General features: G+C 38.5%; 1 protein-coding gene across 2 annotated transcripts in view; it reads right to left on the bottom strand.

Moving 5' to 3' along the window:
* The window catches only part of RSF1 (remodeling and spacing factor 1), a 162695-nt gene that overhangs the window by 75919 nt on the left and 66922 nt on the right, over positions 1-19854 (bottom strand). The window lies entirely within an intron of this gene.

Here is a 19854-nt window from a genome sequence, read left to right as displayed (position 1 = left end):
ATACATGTTTTATGGCACATTTTCCCAAATGCAAAAATTATCTAATTTCCCTTCCAAATGGCCTGGAAGTTCCTTGAGGACAATAGTTTATTTATCTCCATGCCTAGAATAGAGGTGGGCATTCAAAAATCATGTCAAATTATAGGCACATTTTTAAAAGAGAGATTTTACTTTATTTATTTATTTGAGAGAGAGAGAGAGAGAGAATGGAGGTAGGCGGAAGCAGAGAGAAAGGGAGAGGCAGACTCTGCTCTGAGTGCAGAGCCCAATGTGAGGCTCAATCCCATGACCCCAAGATCATGACTTGAGCTAAAATCAAGAGTAGGATGCTGAGCTACCCAAGCCCCCTGTAGGCACATTTTTAAAAAAGCCATTCTCCACCTCAATGTCCTAATTTTTTTGCGTAAAGATCCCTTTGTTTGGCATTTGAGACCTTCTAAAATGTGACCATAACTTACATTTCTAGGTTTCTCTCCCTATACAAGCATTTCAGGCAAATCAGAGCCACTTAACAATCTGAGGAAAGAAGATATGGATAACCATACCACTCAATAATAAGGATTAATCAGGAGAAATGCCATGGGTTGTATGACCTCTGTGAGCCAGTTTCTTCAGCAATAAAAGGGGAACAGTAACAATACTGATCTTAAATGTTACAAACAGGCATGAAAAATGATACAAAGTGTCTAGTGACTCCATGCTCTTTGCTCTAATCCAAGAGGTAAGGAGTATAACGAAGGTCAAGAGAGAAGAACCAACCAAAGGACAAGATTATTTGGGAGCTTGGGCAATTAGCTAGATAGGCAGGCAGGAGAAACATAAGTAGGCCAAGTGGAATTGCTTATATAATCACATTAACCTAAGAATAAGACCAAGCTGGCCCTCCTAGGAATGCTGCCTTTTTCCTGTTCAGCACCAGTGTAATCGTTTTTTACCAACTATATAATAAAATCATACGAGATTATTGTTAGGACAGAAAGTGAAAATAAGGCAAGCAGTAAGGCCAAGAACGACATAATGACTGTTAGGACAGAAAGTGAAAATAAGGCAAACAGTAAGGCCAAGAACGAAAATATGATTATCATTAGTCATTAAGGAAATGCATATTAAAACCACAATGGAATACTACTTCATATTCATAAGGACAGTTGTATCAAAAAAGAAAAGTAAGACTCGCAGCTCAGTGATCTCAGGGTCCTGAGATCCAGCCCCACATCTGGCTCCGTGCTCAGCTCAGTGGCGATTCTGCTGGAGTTTCTCTCTCTCCCGCTCTCTCTACCCCACCCCAAGCTCACATGCTGGCGCTCTCTCTCTCTTGCAAACAAAAAATAAATCTTTAAGAAAAAAGAAGAAAATAGTAAATGGTGTGAGGATGAGGAGAGACCAAAATGCACAGGTTGTTGATGGGAATATAAAGTGGTGCAGATGTTTCATTAAAAAGCTAAGCAGTTCCTCAAAATGTTAACACTGAGCTATCACGTGACTTAGCAATTCCACTGCTAGGTATTTATACAGGAACAGTGAAAATACATGCCCATGCAAAAACGTATATAACGTTCATAGTAGCATTTTTTAGAATATTAAAAGGTGGAAACAACCCACATATCCATCAACTGATAAATGGATAAATAATATATGGAATATCCAGGAATCCATACAGTGAAATTTTATATAGCTATAAAAAGAAATGAAGTACTGATACATTGTACAGTTTGGATAAACATAAAACACATTATGCTCAGTGAATGAAACCAGATACAAAAGGTTACATATTGTTTGGCTCTATGTATAAGAAACTTACACAACAGTCAAAGACTATAAGTTTACTAATAGTTACCAGGGGGAAGGTAGAGGGAGGAACAGGGAGTGATTGCTAACGAGCAGATTCCTTTTCAGAGTGATAAAATGTTCTAGATTAAGATAGTGGTTATGACTGCACAACCTAATGATTATACTAAAAAACGCCAAATTGTTTATTTTAAAAGGGTAAATGTCTGGGGCGCCTGGGTGGCTCAGTGGGTTAAAGCCTCTGCCTTCCACTCAGGTCATGATCCCAGGGTCCTGGGATCGAGCCCCACATCAGGCTCTCTGCTCAGCAGGTAGCCTGCTTCCCTCTTTCTCTGTCTGCCTCTCTGCCTACTTGTGATCTCTCTCTCTGTCAAGTAAATAAAATCCTTAAAAAATAAATAAATAAAAGGGTAAATGTCATGTTTATGTGACTAATATCTCAATTTAAAACAAAATCAGAGGGATAATCAAGAATGGACCACCCAGTATATGACTTGGATGAAGCACCTACTGAGTGTCCCGCTACATACCATACCCCCTGAAAGAAGAGGATGTTGGCTGACAATCTTAAAGGCTCAATCTGAGGGTGGGAAAGCTCACAATCAGCATCTGAGAGAGGCTGAGAATGAAAACAGCTCCAACGCCTGCTTGACAACCCAAGAACCAAGGCACAGCCAATGGCTCATGTAGTCAGATACCAAATACAAATGAACAACTCTTAATTATCTTTTATCATGTGAAAGGGGAGAAAAGTGAAAGCGAAAGAGGGGGTAAATAAACAGATAATTAAGACAGAGGCCTCTCTGCCTCTATCTTAAGGTATATTACTGCTTACCTTCAATTTACTAACCTTCCTTATTTATCGCTTAGGGTACAAAACATTTGTGCTGATATTCGGAGGTGAATATGCTACTCATTTGGTTCTTTAATAAGGCAATACAGACATATTATTGTGTCATTTATAGAAAAATAAACCTCGAAACCTAGTATCATATTTGCCCAAACAGCTATGACCTATTGCTATCACAAAGTAAAGACTGTAAAATTAAGAAAAAAAAAAGAATACTTTAAATGACAAATAATTATGCAGGACTATATAAATCTACACAAGGGGTCAGCAAACTTGTTCTGTTAAGGGCCAAATAGGAAATAATTTAGGTTTTGTACACCATATGGTCTATTTTCAACTATTCAACTCTGCTGCTGTAGTGCAAAAAGCAACCATAGAAAATACATAAATGAGTAAACTTGGCTGTGTTCCAATACCACTTTATTTATGGATAAGGAAATCTGAATTTCATATAATTTTCATATGTCAACCATTCTCCAAATCATTTAAATATGTAAAAAATACTCTTAGTTTTCAAGCCATACATAAGTAGACAGCAGGCCAGATTTGGCCCATGGGCCTATGTTTGCTTAGAGTGCCAGAAACTGTGTCTATGAGACTGTCTATAACAGCTATTCTTGGATCCTTGTGAGACAGGGAAACTAAAGGGACCCCTTGAAGAACTGCTTTTTTTCCTGCTTCTATTCCTTTTAGGATCTATACCCTCACCATACACATCTTATGGAACAGATAATGTATGTCCTCCTTGTAAAGGTCAAGGAGGTAATGACTTCTTTGGAAGTCTTCCAGCACAGTAGATAATATCTAAGGAGTAACCAGGCAGGGTCAACATGAGTGCTTTCCAAGACCCCTGGCTGGCACCGGTACGTAAGTGACTTATGAGGAACATCTAACACTGAACTTAGCCTCCGGATGCCTGAGAAGACACGTGAACCAGACAACAATCCTCAATAAAAACCCAGACCCCAAGCAAGACTCACTCTCCTTTCCTTTCTGAGTCTCCCAGACGCTCTGTCTATATCTGCACTCTCTCTACATCTTTAATAAACTCTGCTTTCACTTCCTTTTGGCTCACATTTGATTTCTTTTTTTTTTTTAAAGATTTTATTTATTTATTTGACAGAGAGAGATCACAAGCAGGCAGAGAGGCAGGCAGAGAGAGAGGAGGAAGCAGGCTCCCTGCTGAGCAGAGAGCCTGATGCGGGGCTCGATCCCAGGACCCTGAGATCATGACCTGAGCCGAAGGCAGCGGCTTAACCCACTGAGCCACCCAGGCGCCCCTCACATTTGATTTCTATTCTGCGCAAAGCCAGGCTGCTAGAAGGGAGTTGGGTGGGGGGTTGGGGTAATTGCGTGATGGGCATTAAGGAGGGCACGTGACTTGATGGGAAAAAAGGGGGGAAAAAAGCCAAGGACCCTCTTGGCTGATCCTGAGAGAACCCCTCTGGGTCCGAGGACCCAGCGACCAGCCTGCATCACTTGAAGGAAGAGGATCCTTATTAGATTATTAATTCATATTAACTCCCCATGCCCCAACTTGATTCTAATCAGTCTTGCAAATATAATTTGGTTTTGCATGCAATTTCTCTTTAGAGAATGTTCCAGTATTTAAAACATGAATCTTTTTGTATAACGTTCATATTTATCACCCTAAGTTATTGTTCCATAATACTGGTTTTATGTTTGATTCTCTCTAATCTGGTTAATGAGAGGTCATATCCTGTTGTATCCCCCTGCATGATGCCTAAGGAACAGTCTTTCTGATACACACATGAAATCAAAGTTCTGTGCCTGCAAGGCTGAATGCCATTCAGGCCTCTTGGCCATGTGCCTGCTGCCATTCCAGTAACCCCGGGGGCTGTCTTTTCCTCCTAATTTACACACAGAAAAACAAGGATGAGGATGGAAAATGGCGGGGAGGGGCAGATTTAAAAGTCCACATCATCTCAGTATTTACAGGAAAGGTGGTTTCACATGCCTACACAGCAAATACATAGAATTTATCTCAGTGAGATCATTAACACATTAATCTTGGAGACATATAATCCTTCTCTTTTTGACAACATTAAAAGAGGGCCGGGTTGGGGGGGGTGGGCATTAAAAAGGGGAGGGATGGGGTGGAGCAAAGAACTGTAAAAACCCTCAGCATGAACATCCAAACCCCTGAATTAAGAGACTAAACCTGCCCCCCCCCCAACTCATGTTCACATGTGCGCTCTTCCTCTCAAATGAATAAATAAAATCTTAAAAAGAGAGAGAGAGAGATACTAAATAACTCTAATGGCTTCTTGCAGCCTCAGGACTTGTCCCTGGAACCACTCTGCTCCCGAGTTCCCGTCTAGAAAATTCAAGGTTTCCAAAATAATTTACTGTGTGTTCCAACACCTGATCTAAGTCCCTGAATTCCCTTTTCCATTTATTTTAAAAATAAACAAACAACACCTTACAATTGTAAATCTTCTCTCTGTCCCTTTGAGATGTATATGTATCTCCTATAAGAGTGTCTTTCCCAAGGACTGGAAAACCATTCCTTTGATTTATAATCATCAGGAAGGACAGGACCCCCTAGACTCTGTGGGAAGGCAGAAAGTTTATCTTTCAAAGTTAGCAGGCACAGAAGGCCTAAACAAGTTGACTGACCAACTTTCAGACCAATCCTCAAACTTACTTTTTGTAACTGTTCCTTTCTCTATCCCCCTTTTCCTCCCTCATTTCCACTTCCTGAAACCCTCTGACTCCCTTTAAAATACCAGTCACCTCTGGACAAACTGGAATTGAGCTCAGCTCCTTCTCCTACCACAATAATTAGTGAATAAAGTCTGTCTTCACTGGCTTTATTTATCAAGGCGGAGGGGGGCTGTCTTCGGATACCATTCAGATGAAAATATTTTATAATTGAGAAACATGTTAAGTTTACAAAGAAATTAATTTATCTGGAGATTCCACCAATATTTACTGAGTACCTACTCTATGGCAGAAACTAGTCAAGGAGCTGGGATACCATGATGAAGCAGTCAACCTGCTATCATAGAGCTTATGTTCTAAAAGACAGTACAGCAGGTAAAAATGAGAAAATATCAAGTAGAGACAAATGCTATGTTGAAAACAAAACAGTAATGTGCTACAGAAAGTTTGTGTATTACTCTGGTTGGGTGCTCAGAGAAGGCCTCATTTAAAAAGTTGACATTTGGCATAAAAAGTTGAGACAGAGAAATCAGCCACAAGAAGATGTGAAGTTGGAATGCTCCAGGCAGAAGAAACAAGCTAGCACAAGGGCCTTCAAGTCTGGCATATTAGAAAAACAGAAAAAAAGATCAGTATAAATTAAGCAGAACAAAGGGGAAAGTGGCAGAAGATAAGGTTAAAGAGGTAAGCTAGGGCAAAATTATGGAGGCCAAGGTAAGGAATTAAGATTTTATTTCAAATAAAATGGGAGGCCACTGGAGGATTTTAAATGGGGGGAATAACAAAATCTGATCCATGAATAGCTGCTGTAAATGGACTGTAAAGGGGAAAAAATGGAAACTTGGAAACCAATTTTAAGGCAAGAGATGATGCTGGGGCACCTGGCTGGCTCAGTCGTTGGGCATCTGCCTTCAGCTCAGGTCGTGAACCCTGGGTCCTGGGATCCAGCCCTGCATTGGGCTCCCTGCTCAGCGGCAAATCCTGCTTCTCCCTCTCCCATGCCCCCTGCTTGTGTTTCCTCTCTCACAGTCTCTCTTTCTGTCAAATAAATAAATAAAATCTTTCAAAACAAACGAAGAAAATTAATCATAACCAAGAGGTATAGTTTAAAAAAAGAGAGAGATAATGATGCCATGGACTATGGTGGCAGTAGTGGGAACAGAAAGAAGGAACTGTATTTTGGGGGTAGAATCCAGGACTTTTTTTTTTTTTTTTTTTAAAGATTTTTATTTATTACTTGACAGAGAGAGATCACAAGTAGGCAGAGAGGCAGGAAGAGAGAGAGAGGGAAGCAGGCTCCCCGCCAAGCAGAGAGCCCGATGCGGGACCCGATCCCAGGACCCCGAGATCATGACCTGAGCCGAAGGCAGTGGCTTAACCTACTGAGTCACCCAGGCACCCCGAATCCAGGACTTTTGGACAGAACATATGTGGACAGTGACTGGAAAGGAAAAACAAAAGGTGACATCTACATTCCTTAGCTTGAACAAACAAAGGACGAAAGTGCTTTAAACAAAGGTATTAAGATAAGATAATCCCTCGGAGAAAAGAGCTGATAAGAGGTCTCTTTTGTACCTAACGGAGTCTGAGGTGATCCATACGACATCTAAGAAGTATCTCCCTCAAAGTCAGTGACTGAGCTAGGACTGGAAGCTTAGGATTCCTGCTCCAGAGTTCTTTCCACTGGACCATACAGTCTTCATACAAACCTTTTCAAATCTAAGTCAAATAAAATCTGAGTGCTGAGAAGTCAATTTATCTTTATACCAATAGCTTGTAACAAAGTATGGGACCCAGCAGATACAAAACATGTACCTAATGAATGAATGAAAGAAACAGAAAAATAACGCTTTTACCTTAATTTTTAAAAAAATTCTTTTTGGTTAACCACGATCCAACATAACACATCTTTAAGAACATTAAAAACTCTTACTAGAATAGTACTAACAGCTAACATTTATTGTGTATTTACTATGTGCCATCTACTGTTGTTATTGCTTTCAAACATTAATACAGTTGGGGCACCTGGGTGGCTCAGTCGGTTACGTGTCTCCCTTTGGCTCAGGTCATGATTCCAGAGCCCTGGGATCCAGTCCTGCATTAGGCTTTTTGCTCAGTGGGGAGCCTGCTTCTCCCTCAGCCTGCCACTCCCCCAGCTTGTGCGCTCTCTCTCTCTCTTTCTCTCTCTCTCCGACAAATAAATAAAATCTTTAAAAAATAAAAATAAATAAAATATTAATGCAGTCAATTCTCACAAGCTTTAGATGTATGTGCTCTTATCCTCAGGAAGTAACATGCTTTACCCAAGGAATGAAAGTAATAGTAATTAGTATCCATAGTCATTCATGGTGAAATCAGTATATAGTTAATCAGGTCAGCTGTCACCAACAGAACTGTGAACAAAGGCTAGAATGAGAATTATAAACTATCTAGGTCCATTCTTTATATTCAAATTACAACTCACCAAGTCTCCCTGACCTAATATTTAATTATGTCCAACAGTTTCGTATGGCATATTATTCTTGGAGGGCTAAACTGAACATACTAAATACTGGGAGAGGAAAGGTTAACAGTCTGCTTTAAGAAGTGCACGACTCAGGGGTGCCTGGGTGGCTCAGTGGGTTAAGCCGCTGCCTTCGGCTCAGGTCATGATCCCAGGTCCTGGGTTCGAGCCCCGCATCGGGCTCTCTGCTCGGCAGGGAGCCTGCTTCCTCCTCTCTCTCTGCCTGCCTCTCTGCTTACTTGTGATTTCTCTCTGTCAAATAAATAAATAAAATCTTAAAAAAAAAAAAAAAAAAAAGAAGAAGAAGTGCACGACTCAGGGGCGCCTGGGTGGCTCAGTGGGTTAAGCCGCTGCCTTCGGCTCAGGTCATGATCTCAGGGTCCTGGGATCGAGTCCCGCATGGGGCTCTCTGCTCAGCAGGGAGCCTGCTTCCTCCTCTCTCTCTCTGCCTGCCTCTCTGCCTATTTGTGATCTCTCTCTGTCAAATAAATAAATAAAATCTTTAAAAAAAAAAAAGAATTAAAAAAAAAAAAGAAGTGCACGACTCAGAAAGAAAGATGGAAACATATAATTACAGGGGAAAAGGATGGTCAATGAGTTATCTACAAACTGAGTAACGAATACATTTATCAACTACCACAAAAATAGAGAGGAGAGAAACCCTAATTCAGCCAATGGACAAAATGGTATCAACTGCAACAACTCAAGAGTAAGGTTTTATTTAAGTGGTGACTTTTATGTTAGGACCTGAAGGATGAATAGGTTTTACACGACAATGAGGTGAAGAGAATTTCAGGAAGAAAAAAAACGATATGCAAAGCTGGGGGGATGTGGGTGATACTGGTATGTCCTGTCAACGTGAGGGTGAAGAGAGAAGTTCTTTTTGCTGAGCCTGAGAGTCCTAAACCGCTAGTGCTTGGATTTGGGAGTGGACACAGACAAGGCCGTGAGGGAAGGGAGTGAGTGAGCAAGGCTGTAAAAATAGGCCATGGCTCGTAAATATGAGGGCTCAACAAGCATTTGGAAGCACTATTAAAAAACAGCTCTGTTGCACTGTGCAAGACAGGATAGTAGAGTCTGACGCCTAGAAGAAGACCCACTAAAGCCCGTTTTCCAACAATTCAACGGAAAGGGGTTGAAGCTCACACTAAACTACTAAGAGAGGCAGATTCAAGTTCCTAGTGCTTGTGCACCTTACAAAAGCAGTAAGTTTCATGTTTAACATATGGTTTTACTATTTACAATATAACTTTCTCATAATTTCATTTGAGGTAGGCACCCTGTAAAACTACAAGAGTTTTGAAAGCAATACAAAGTCTGATTCTTCTTTCTGTTTTCTATGATACCTACCAAGTACAAGGCCTTGCTGATAGTGGTCACTCAGTAAATATTTACTGTGGCAATGTTCTCTGCTGTAACTATTGAGAGGATTTACTATTATTAGGGGATATTTGGGAACACGGACTATAAGAATGCATTAAGACTTGTATAGAATAGATGTTTAATTTCTTAAAAAATATACAGGAAATGTTTCAATGGTGAGATATCTCAAGCAATAGGGTTTGTTGTGTGTATGCTTTTTTAAAAGATTTTATTTATTTATTTGAGAGAGAGACAGTGAGAGAGAGCATGAGAGGGGAGAAGGTCAGAAGAAGAAGCAGACTCCCCATGGAGCAGGGAGCCCAATGTGGGACTCAATCCTGGGACTCTGGAATCATGACCTGAGCCGAAGGCAGTTGTTCAACCAACCAAGCCACCCAGGTGCCCAAGCAATAGGGTTTTAAAAACCTCAAAAGAAATACCAAAACTCCAACTGACAGAGTATAAGCATATGTTAATTAATTAGCTCATTCCACATTTTATCAGGATGTACTATGTCCCAGACATTGTACTTGCCACAAGGATAAGTAAGATACTATAACAGCTGCTGAAGGAGCCCAGGCTTAGAGGGATAAGCAGCTGAAACCTCAGTTAACTTATAAATAGGGCACATTTACACATGGCAAATTTTTGAAAGGCTACTCTCAGAAGTAGCCTATTCTGAAGTCTTGGTCAAGGAAAAGGTACCCTGAAAATATGTAAAATAAGTCAAGCAAGAAAAATAAAATCTCTATCAAAGCTATTTTATATTCATAAATAAGATTAACCATATACCTAAAATGCAATTAAAATGAAAAGAGTGTGATTGTTAAGTGCCTCTTTCCAAGAAATCTACTTTATATCAGTAATCTAGGTAAATCAAGGTAAAAAGGAGATAAGGCTTTTAGGATCATACAGGTTGAGATTCAAATCCTTGCTCTCCCTATCAGCAATGTGATCTTGTTTCAATCAATTACCACTTTGAATTTCTGGATCTTCACCTGTAAAGTAGAGGTTTTGCTGCTAGTAAAAAAATTAAGAAAGGTGCTTATCAACTACTCACCATGCTATAGCTTCCTTATGTAAATGCAAACCTAAAATCATTTCCAGAACCAATTGGAACACTAGTAGAAACAGAAGGAATTAAGAGCTGGTAGGGAGTAGATCAGTGTTCTTCAAACTGTACATAAACATTATTCATGATATTTTCATTTTAAACACACACATACACACACACACAAATAACATGTCTAAGATTTAAATAAAATTATTGGTGACTTATTTTAATTTCCTACATTTATTTTCTGGGTAATTAACCTCATTTAAAATGCACTCAGGAGGCCAGAAGGGGAAGCCCTCATGTCCTACCACTAAACAACTGCAGATGAACAAGTACTACATGACTACCCCAGCCAGAAGAAAGGTTTTCTTCTTGCCAGTAAACAGCCCAGTCAATGAGATACAGTCACAACTCAGCCAATGAAAAGCCACTATACTATAAACTCTCAGTTTAGGACTCTTAGATTACAGTCCCTCCCAACACCCCCTTCCCTCCATGAAAAGATAGGTCCTCTCCTTTGTTCTCTGGACTTGCCCAGCTTGCTTGAACTTAATTGCAAGTCTCTGCTATTCCCTAATAACCCATTTTGCTGGCAAAATAACTCACAGTTTTATTTTTAAGGTTAATAAATCCAATATTACACTGAATGGCTTCCCGTTTTATGTATGCTCTGTATCCAACATGACAGTGAAAATGTTGAAGCTAAGATTACTGCTAGGTATACAGAAAATTCCCTGATGGTTGTACTCCTCAAAATTTTATTGTGGGGAGATTATATACATATATGTATACATATACATAAAATTTAAAAATAAAATTTGCCATTTTAACCATTAAGTGCACAATTCAGTGGCATTAATTACATTCACGATGTTGTATAACCATTATCACGTTTTATTTCCAAAACTTCTTTATCACCCAAACAGAAACTCTTTAACCCAAAGCAGTACCTCCCCACTTTCCTCCCACCCTGCAGCCCCTGGTAACCTATATACCTTCTGTTTCTATGAATCTGCCTGTCTAGAGAGTTCATATAAGTGGAACTAACCAATATTTGTCCTTTTGTGCCTAGCTTCTTTCACATTACCATATTTTCAAGGTTTATCATGTTGTAGCAAGTAAAAGAACTCTATTCCTTTTGAGGAATGAAAGATAGTCCATTGTATGAATATATCACATTTTGCTTATCTATTCATCTGTCGAATGACAACTGGGTAGTTTCAATCCTTTGGCTAGTAGGAGTTATTCCACAATAAACACTGGCATACAAGTATCTGAGTCTCTGTTTTCAATTCTCTTAAGGATACAGCTAGGAGTGGAATTGCTGGGTCATATGGCAATTCTATGTTTAGCTTTTTGAGGAACTGTCAAACTGCTTTCCACAGCAGCTGCACCATTTTGCACTCCCATTAGGAGCACAGGAGGAGGGTTTCAATAACTTTACAACCTTACCAATACTTCTTTTCTTTTTTTTTTTTTTAAATAGCCATCCTCATTAGGTGTAAAATGATATCTCACTGTGGTTTTGATTTGCATTTCTCCAATGACTAAAGATGTTGAGTACTTTGTTGTGTGCTAATTTATTAATCTTGGTACATCTTTGGACAAATGTCTACTCAAATATTTTGCTCATTTTTAAATTGGGTTATCGTTTTGTTGGGTTTTAGGAGTTTCTTATATACTCTGAATATTAAATTCTAATCACTTATATAATTTGCAAATATTTTCTTCCATTCTGTAGGTTGTCTTTGCACTTCATCATGTCCTTTGATGCACAAGTTTTTAATTTTGATCAAGTGCAATTCATCTTTCTCTTGTTGACATGATTTTGGGGTCTTATCTAAGTATCTATGCCAAATCTAAGGCTATGAAGATCTATCCCTGTGTTTTATTCTAAGAGGTCTGTTTCACCTCCTTCATTTAGATTGTTGACAGGATTTAATTTTTGCATATAAGGTAGGTATCTTGAATTTTGCAAGTTGTTAAATTTCAAAAATACATATTTTGTACCATAGACAACAGTCAAAAATAGTTTTTGGTTTTTTTTTTTAAAGATTTATTGGGCCGCCTGGCTGGCTCAGTCATTAGGCATCTGCCTTCAGCTAGGGTCATAATTCTGCGGTCCTGGGATCAAGCCCTGGGTCAGACTCCCTGTTCTGCAGGAAGCCTGCTTCTCCCTCTGCCACTCCCCCTGCTTGTGTTCCCTCCCTCTCTCTCTCTGTCAAATAAATAAATATATATTTTTTAAATTTATTATTTATTTTAGAGAGAGAGAGAGAACCCAAGCAGACTCCATGCTGAGCAGGAGGCCGACAAGGGACTGGATCTCATGACCCTGAGATCACAACCTGAGCCAAAACCAAGAGTCTGATGCTCAACCAACTGTACCACCCAAGCGGCCCCAGAATAAGTTTTTAAAATATGACATAAATTTTATATACTCCATCCTCTCATTTTCAGCTTAAACAAGAATAGCAATAAGTATATAAAGTAACACAACAATTTTCAATGGTAGGAACATTTTATACTTAGGAAACTTTGTAAGATTTTATTCTTACTTCCTAGGTTTATCTGCTGAGCTAAAGCAATAAGAAAAAACTTTATGATTTTTATATAACTTCTTTGAAAACACATTAATATTCGAGCTATAGGAATGTTTACTAAGTAAATAACTGTGCTGTGAAGGAATGGTACTTCTAAATATGTGACTGACAGGTGTGCACACTTGGGGGAAAAAAAAACATCTGAAGAAGAGAAGTGGGTTCCTGAAGTCTACTCAAGGGCACACTTGTCACAAGAGGTTTCCCAGCCATAATTAAGGTAATTTAGCTAGCTGCTCTATGGGAAGGCCTTCAGGTATATTATTATCACAAAACATTCATTGGACCACCTGAAGTTACATAGTTGTTCAGGAAAAAAAACAAAGAAAATAAAACCCAGTACTTCTATATCCACAGGTATAGATAATTTGGCCCAAGCTGCTGTTAGTTTCCAAAGGAACGCCAGCCACAGCAAAGAAAAAAATTCCCTAAAATCACTATGTTGTTTTTCTATTCATTATTTTTTAAATAACATTTGCTAGTTTCCAACTATTTGACAAAGGCAATATGCTGAGAATATTCAAATATACTTTCATGAGAAAACAGAGGGTTCAAAAGAAGTAACTTTTATACATAGTAATTAGTAGAGTTCATAGTTTTCCCCATTACATATCCAGCTCTTGCTACATCACCACATGCAATCCAGTTATGAGCATAATTATGGCTGCTCACACCTTACCACAGAGTAAATAGACTCTTTAGGGAACATTTTACAAAGTTAAAAGTATGTGGAAATATTTTCCAATATATAAAATACTTTCTGTTAAGTATTCATGCTGTGACATGAGACAAACCTGTGTTTAATCCTTGCTTCAGTATCTACTATCTATGTGACCTTGGGAGTAATTTAATTTGCCATGATATGGGGGCTGTTTTCAACTACATAATGTATGTAAAATAGTATAAGACCTAGTATATAGTAAGCACTCAAATATTAGCCCTTACCATTATTACTAAAAACTAAGTTTTGGAGAAATTGAAACACCCATAAATTGCTAGTGGGAAGGTAAAATGGTACAATGGCTATAAAAAAGTCTGGCAGTTCCTCAAAAAACTTAACATAAAATTACCATGTGACCCATCAATTACAATCTTAGGTATACAGACAGGAGAAATGAAAATACACAATCATACAAAAACTGGTACATTATTGTTAGAGAATAATTCCACATGATCATTAACTGATGATCTGGATTAATACAATGTGGTATTATCCATATAATGGTATACTATCTGGCAATAAAAAGAAATTAAATACTGATGCATGTTCCAATATGGATAAACCTTAAAATCATTATGTTAAATGAAAGACTCAGACACAAAAGGCCACATAATTTTTATGATTCCCAATCACAAGAAATGTCCAATATAGGCAAATCCATTGAGACAGAAGTACATTATTGGCTGCCAGAGGATTGGGAGAGGGGGTTGTGACTGGGACTGTTGTTAATAGGTATGGAGGTTATTCTGAGGGTAATGGAAATGTTCTGGAACTAGATAGTGGTTATAGTGCATAATACAGTGAATATACTAAAACCAATTAATACACTTCAATACTGCAAATTTTATGTTCTAAGAACCGCACCTCAATAAAAAAGAAAACACCAATTAACATATTAACAAGGCAAATAAAAATGAAAAATAACCCTAGTTTAGCTTTGAAAAATAAATGTAGCAGTAGAGAAATATCTAATGCTTATCAAAATATGACCAAACTAACAAATGCTAAATGACTTGCTAACAACAGAAAACAATCATCCCTCAAGGGGTTAAAAACAATGGGTCTTTTTGAAATTACCATTTAGATTAAGGCCATCTACTGCCAAGTCCATTCACTTTCAAAAGATTTCTAAACCTTTTACTAGGGACCAAGGGACAGAGACAGCCCTTGTCTTCTGTTTACTTCTGAGGCATAAATGAATGAGGTATGGTTCTGGTGAGGGGGAAACACCCCAAATGAGACATATTAGGTTCTTTTCTACTCAACGTCATTATCTCTCAAGTATTAAGCCCCAGAAAAAACTCTGCTTATTCTAAAAAACATTTATTTTTAACATTTCATAAAATCAAGAGCCTTTCAAGATCAATAATTACATTCAACATAATAGCATTTCTTTTTTCTTTGAAAATCCATCTCTAAATCATTAGTGTGGCATGCACTGAGGAAATCACAGAAATAAAAAAAAAACAGCAGTAATAAATTGCCATCGTGTCTTAGAAATTATTCTGAGGCTAAAGGAAATCAACGGTGATTTGATTTAAAGGATAATTTATTAAAACTTGGCTTTCCCATTACTTTTCAAGGCCCTTATATGGCTGTTTTCAGGGCAGGCGGTAGAGCAGCAGGAAAGCCAAAGCAACAGGTACTGAATATGTTGAGGAAGATATGTTTACTAACATGTTGATATTCATTATCTATGGCCAAGGTGTATAAAATTGGTCATGTGGTATCTAAAGTCATTAACCACCACTGGAAATAGAGGAGCTTCATGGAAGCATGAGAGTTCACTTGCAGAGAAATTTCTTTGTGACTCACCAAGTCAAAAAAGGAATGTGAAGCTCAATAAGGCCAAGACCTATCCAACTTAGTAAGGAGTTAACAGATCCTGGCAGAAGTCCTAGTTTCAATTTCCACTCACTGAGTTTCTTTATTTTTAGGAGGGTGATTCCACCTTAAAAATAAAAAGGCACCAGTGAGATTTGAGTTCCTTTACACTCTAGACAATACTGGAGAATATATGCCAGGAAGTGTAGGATGTGGCAATACCATGAATGCTCTTGGTTGCACTGTGTTGCTAGATACCTCTCTCTTTCCCTCTCTCTCAGTTATCAAGACTTATTGGTCCTGCTTTCCAAATAGCGCTCACGTCCACCCTCTCTTCCTTCCATCCTTACTGCCAAAACCTTAACTCAGGTCTCTTCATTGCTCAGTCGGATTATCACAAGAGCTTCCTTTCACATGATCCTTGGGCTTCCCTTCATTACCATTCTTTCTAGGTACTTCATATTACACTGAGCTAAGCTACTGGTAATTTCCTAACAAATTTCTGCTCCTTCTACAGGTCTTAGTCCAACTGTTTTAGGGAGACACTAATAAAAGATAACAAAGAGATGCCAATGCTGACTGATCTGTAGCAGCAGTATAGTCTGCCTAAACGAGGCTTAGTAGAAAAAGCTTAGATTGGTAACATCAGCTACGAGTCAAGGAACAGGGCCTAGCAGATGCCACAAACCTGCTCTGGACTTAAACAGAATTTTATATTATATTCTACTGACTTCAAAAGGAAAAGAAATAGGTCTCCATTATAGATCATGCACAATGATGCCACTAAGAGAAAGATAAAAGATCAAGAGACTCCTAACAGGGAAGGTAAAAATTCCATCAGAAAACTACCTAATACAGCTAAAGAGTACAACAAATAAGCAAATATAAAATCAAGTTTATCAGCAGAACTGAAAGGAAACTGAAATTGTCTAAGTAATTATTTAGTTCATCTAAAATTGATGCATAAAAAGATGGGAAAAAAGCACTCAAGATGCTTACAACCTACAAAAAAAGACAAATAGGAATGACAGTATTAGTGGTATTTTGTAGGTTTGGATGCTGGCTCTGCCATTTCTGGCAATGTGAGGCCAAACATGTTATTTCATGTCTCAAAATCAAAATCCTTGTGCATAGAAGAAATAACTACTCCAAAGGTGAGCTATATATAATAGCTCACTGTATTACATATAATACAGTGCCTGGTACATAGTGAACATCCAATATAAAAACCATATGATGGGGGTCTGGGTGGCTCAGTCAGTTTAGAGTCCAACACTTAATTTTGGCTCAGGTCATGATCTCAGGGTAGCAGGATGGAGTCCCGTGTCAGGCTCTGCACTCAGCATGAAGTCTGCTTGTCTCTCTCACTCTGTTTCTCCCCTGCTTGTGTTCTCTCTCCAAAATAAGTAAATAAAATCTTAAAAAAAAAAAAAAAAAAGACGGGTCCTATATAATGGAGTTACATATAAATCTATGAAAGAACATCTTCCTGGGAGAAGATTTTTTTTTTTTTTTAAGATTTTAGTTACTTATTTGATAGAGACACAGTGAGAGAGGGAACACAAGCAGGGGGAGTGGGAGAGGGAGAAGCAGGCTTCCCACTAAGCAGGGAGCCCGATATGGGGCTCAATCCCATGACCCTGGGATTATGACCTGAGCCAAAGGCAGAGGCTTAATGACTGAGCCATCCAGGCACCACAGGAGACCTTAAGGAGAAAGTAGTTCTTGAGCTGAGATGCAAAGGATAAATTAAGTCTGCCTGGAAAACAGGTTAGTAGGAAGGCATTCCAGGCAGAAGATACAACGTAACAAAAACTGCCAAGGGGTGCCTGGGTGGCTCAGTGGGTTAAGCCGCTGCCTTTGGCTCAGGTCATGATCTCAGGGTCCTGGGATGGAGTCCTGCATCGGGCTCTCTGCTCAGCAGGGAGCCTGTTTCCCTCTCTCTCTCTCTCTGCCTGCCTCTCCATCTACTTGTGATCTCTCTCTGTCAAAAATAAAATCTTTAAAAAAAAAAAAACCCCAAAACTCTGCTGAATGAAAAAGACAAGAGGTTCTGTGAATGGTGCAGAATATGAGCCAAGTAACAGGGTGCACAGGAGAGAATGACATCAGACATGGCCGAAGAGAAGTGGCTAAAACACTAAGAGCACTGAAGACTATTGACAGAGTTCAGATTTCTGAGTGAACGGCCACCACTAAATAATTCTGAAAGTGATATAACAGTCACTTTTAAATCTTTGTGTTTAAAAGGTCATTCTTGTAGCAGTGACAAGAAGGCAGTAGAAAGGTACAAGACTAAAAGCCAGGAGGCTAATTAGAAGGTGAAGTTTCAGGCAAGAAATGATAAAGGCCTGCTGAATTAGGCCATGGCAATAAGGATGAACAAAAGACAAAACTGAGAAACAAAAGAGAAGAAAAACCAACAGAACCTGGCTATTGTTTGGATGTGGACAAGGAAGGCTTTGGGACAACACCCAAATCATGGCTTGGGACTCAGAATGTTGGTGGTAACAAGACCACATCATGGATTCAATATGTATAAGAGGTGTGAGGAGGAAAGAGAATGAATCTGACTTTTGATATGTTGAGTTTGATTTGTTTCTGGGACACCAGTTCGACAGGCAGTTGGCTGGATATAAATGGAGATATTTGTAATTTGGTATAAAGCCTAAGCGAGAGCTAGAGCTATGGGGAGTCCGTTTATAAAACTTTTTCTAATAATAAACTGTCAAGAAAACTTAGTGATGAGACCTCATACATATATATTTGTTCAGTCACTCAGTGTGCTTGGAGCTAGGTAAATGACAGTCAGAAAGGTGGACAGAGTTCTTATCCACTTATGAACCAGCAATCAACTAATTTAAGAGATCATAAAAAACAAAGTAGTTCTACAGCAGGTACAGATGTGTTTCTTGCTCATTCATATCCTTTTTATCCACCCACTGCTAACCACTATGTGGCTGTCTGTATTTTAATTTCATAAAGGACAGATCTAAGAGAAATAATAGAGAAATTGATGTGCCACCTTCCAGATTAGATATTAAATTTTTTTTTAAACAAAGGGCATATGGTAAATATTTTAGCCTTTGCAGACCATACAGTCTCTATTAAACAAACGACTCAATCTGGCACTGTAACATGATAGCAGTCATAGATCATATGTAAACAAACAGAGGTGGCTGTGTTCCAATACAACTTTATTTACAAAAACAGGCAGTGAGCTGTAGTTTGCCAACTCCTTCTCTGGATTATCAACAGTACTCTTAACAGTGCAGACAGAAGAATGCCTAAGGAAAAAAAAATCCCTAATACAGTTTTGGTCACAATAAAGCTTATACTTAGATCTTCAAATTCTATTGTTAGAAAAGCTATACTAGGGGTGCCTGAGTGGCTCAGTCAGTTAAGCGTCTGCCTTCAGCTCAGGTCATGATCTCAAGGTCCTGGGATGGAGTCTACATTAGGCTATCTGCTCAGCGGGGAGTCTGCTTCTCCCTCTCCCTCTGTGCTCAAGCTCTCTCTCTCTCTTTCTCTCAAATAAATAAAATCTTAAAAACAAGAAAAGCTGTACTATAATAACTTTATATAAATAAATATAAATAAAGCTACTGTCAAATATTTACCAATTATACCCAACGTCATACTGTATTTGGTATCATATGAAATGTCCACTCCTGGTGATTCAGGTAAGAAAATACTTATAGTGCTCCTTTTAGAATAACTTAAGGATTTCTTTCTCATCACCATAAACAGAACTGCTTTGTTTTTCAGGACACAAAATCAGAACAACCAGGTCAGGTAACTTGGTTTTGTGTCCTTTGCAAAGTTATTTAACCTCAATTCATTTAGTCATTCAACAAATAATTATTAAACTCCTATGTACTAAGCACTATGGTAGGTATGATGTATATCAAGGGTGAGCAAACTTTTTCTGAAAGCAGCCAGATAAAATATTTGGGCTTTGTGGGCCAAGAGCCTAAATCAAGTATATTTACAAAGGTACTTACGTATTAATAGAGAAAACACTTTTTTAAAAAAAAAGATTTTATTTACTTGAGAGAGAGAGAGAGAAAGAGTGAGAGAGCATGAGAGGTCAGAGGAAGAAGAAGATTCCCCATGGAGCTCGGAGCCTGATGTGGGACTCGATCCCAGGACTCTGGGATCATGACCTGAGCTGAAGGCAGTCACTTAATCAACTGAGCCACCCAGGTACCCAAGAAAACACTTCTGTAATTTTTACTGATAAAATTTAAAATATAATAGCAATCTATTATATTAAATATGATATACTATATCATATCTCATATACTATACATAATATATAATAATAATTGAGTTCAACTTTTTTGTAATACAGGTGTATTAATAAGAAGAATGGAATTATTTGGGGGGAGGTGGATAACAGTGTACTTAACTGGAAAGTTAAGTACTCAACTTTTAATAAATACTCTTCTTCCAATAAACTGA

Source organism: Lutra lutra, chromosome 10 (assembly GCF_902655055.1).
Source record: "Lutra lutra chromosome 10, mLutLut1.2, whole genome shotgun sequence".
Lineage (NCBI taxonomy): Eukaryota > Metazoa > Chordata > Mammalia > Carnivora > Mustelidae > Lutra > Lutra lutra.
The sequence above is the reverse complement of the archived record's forward strand: the minus strand, read 5'-3'. Positions and strand labels throughout refer to the sequence as shown.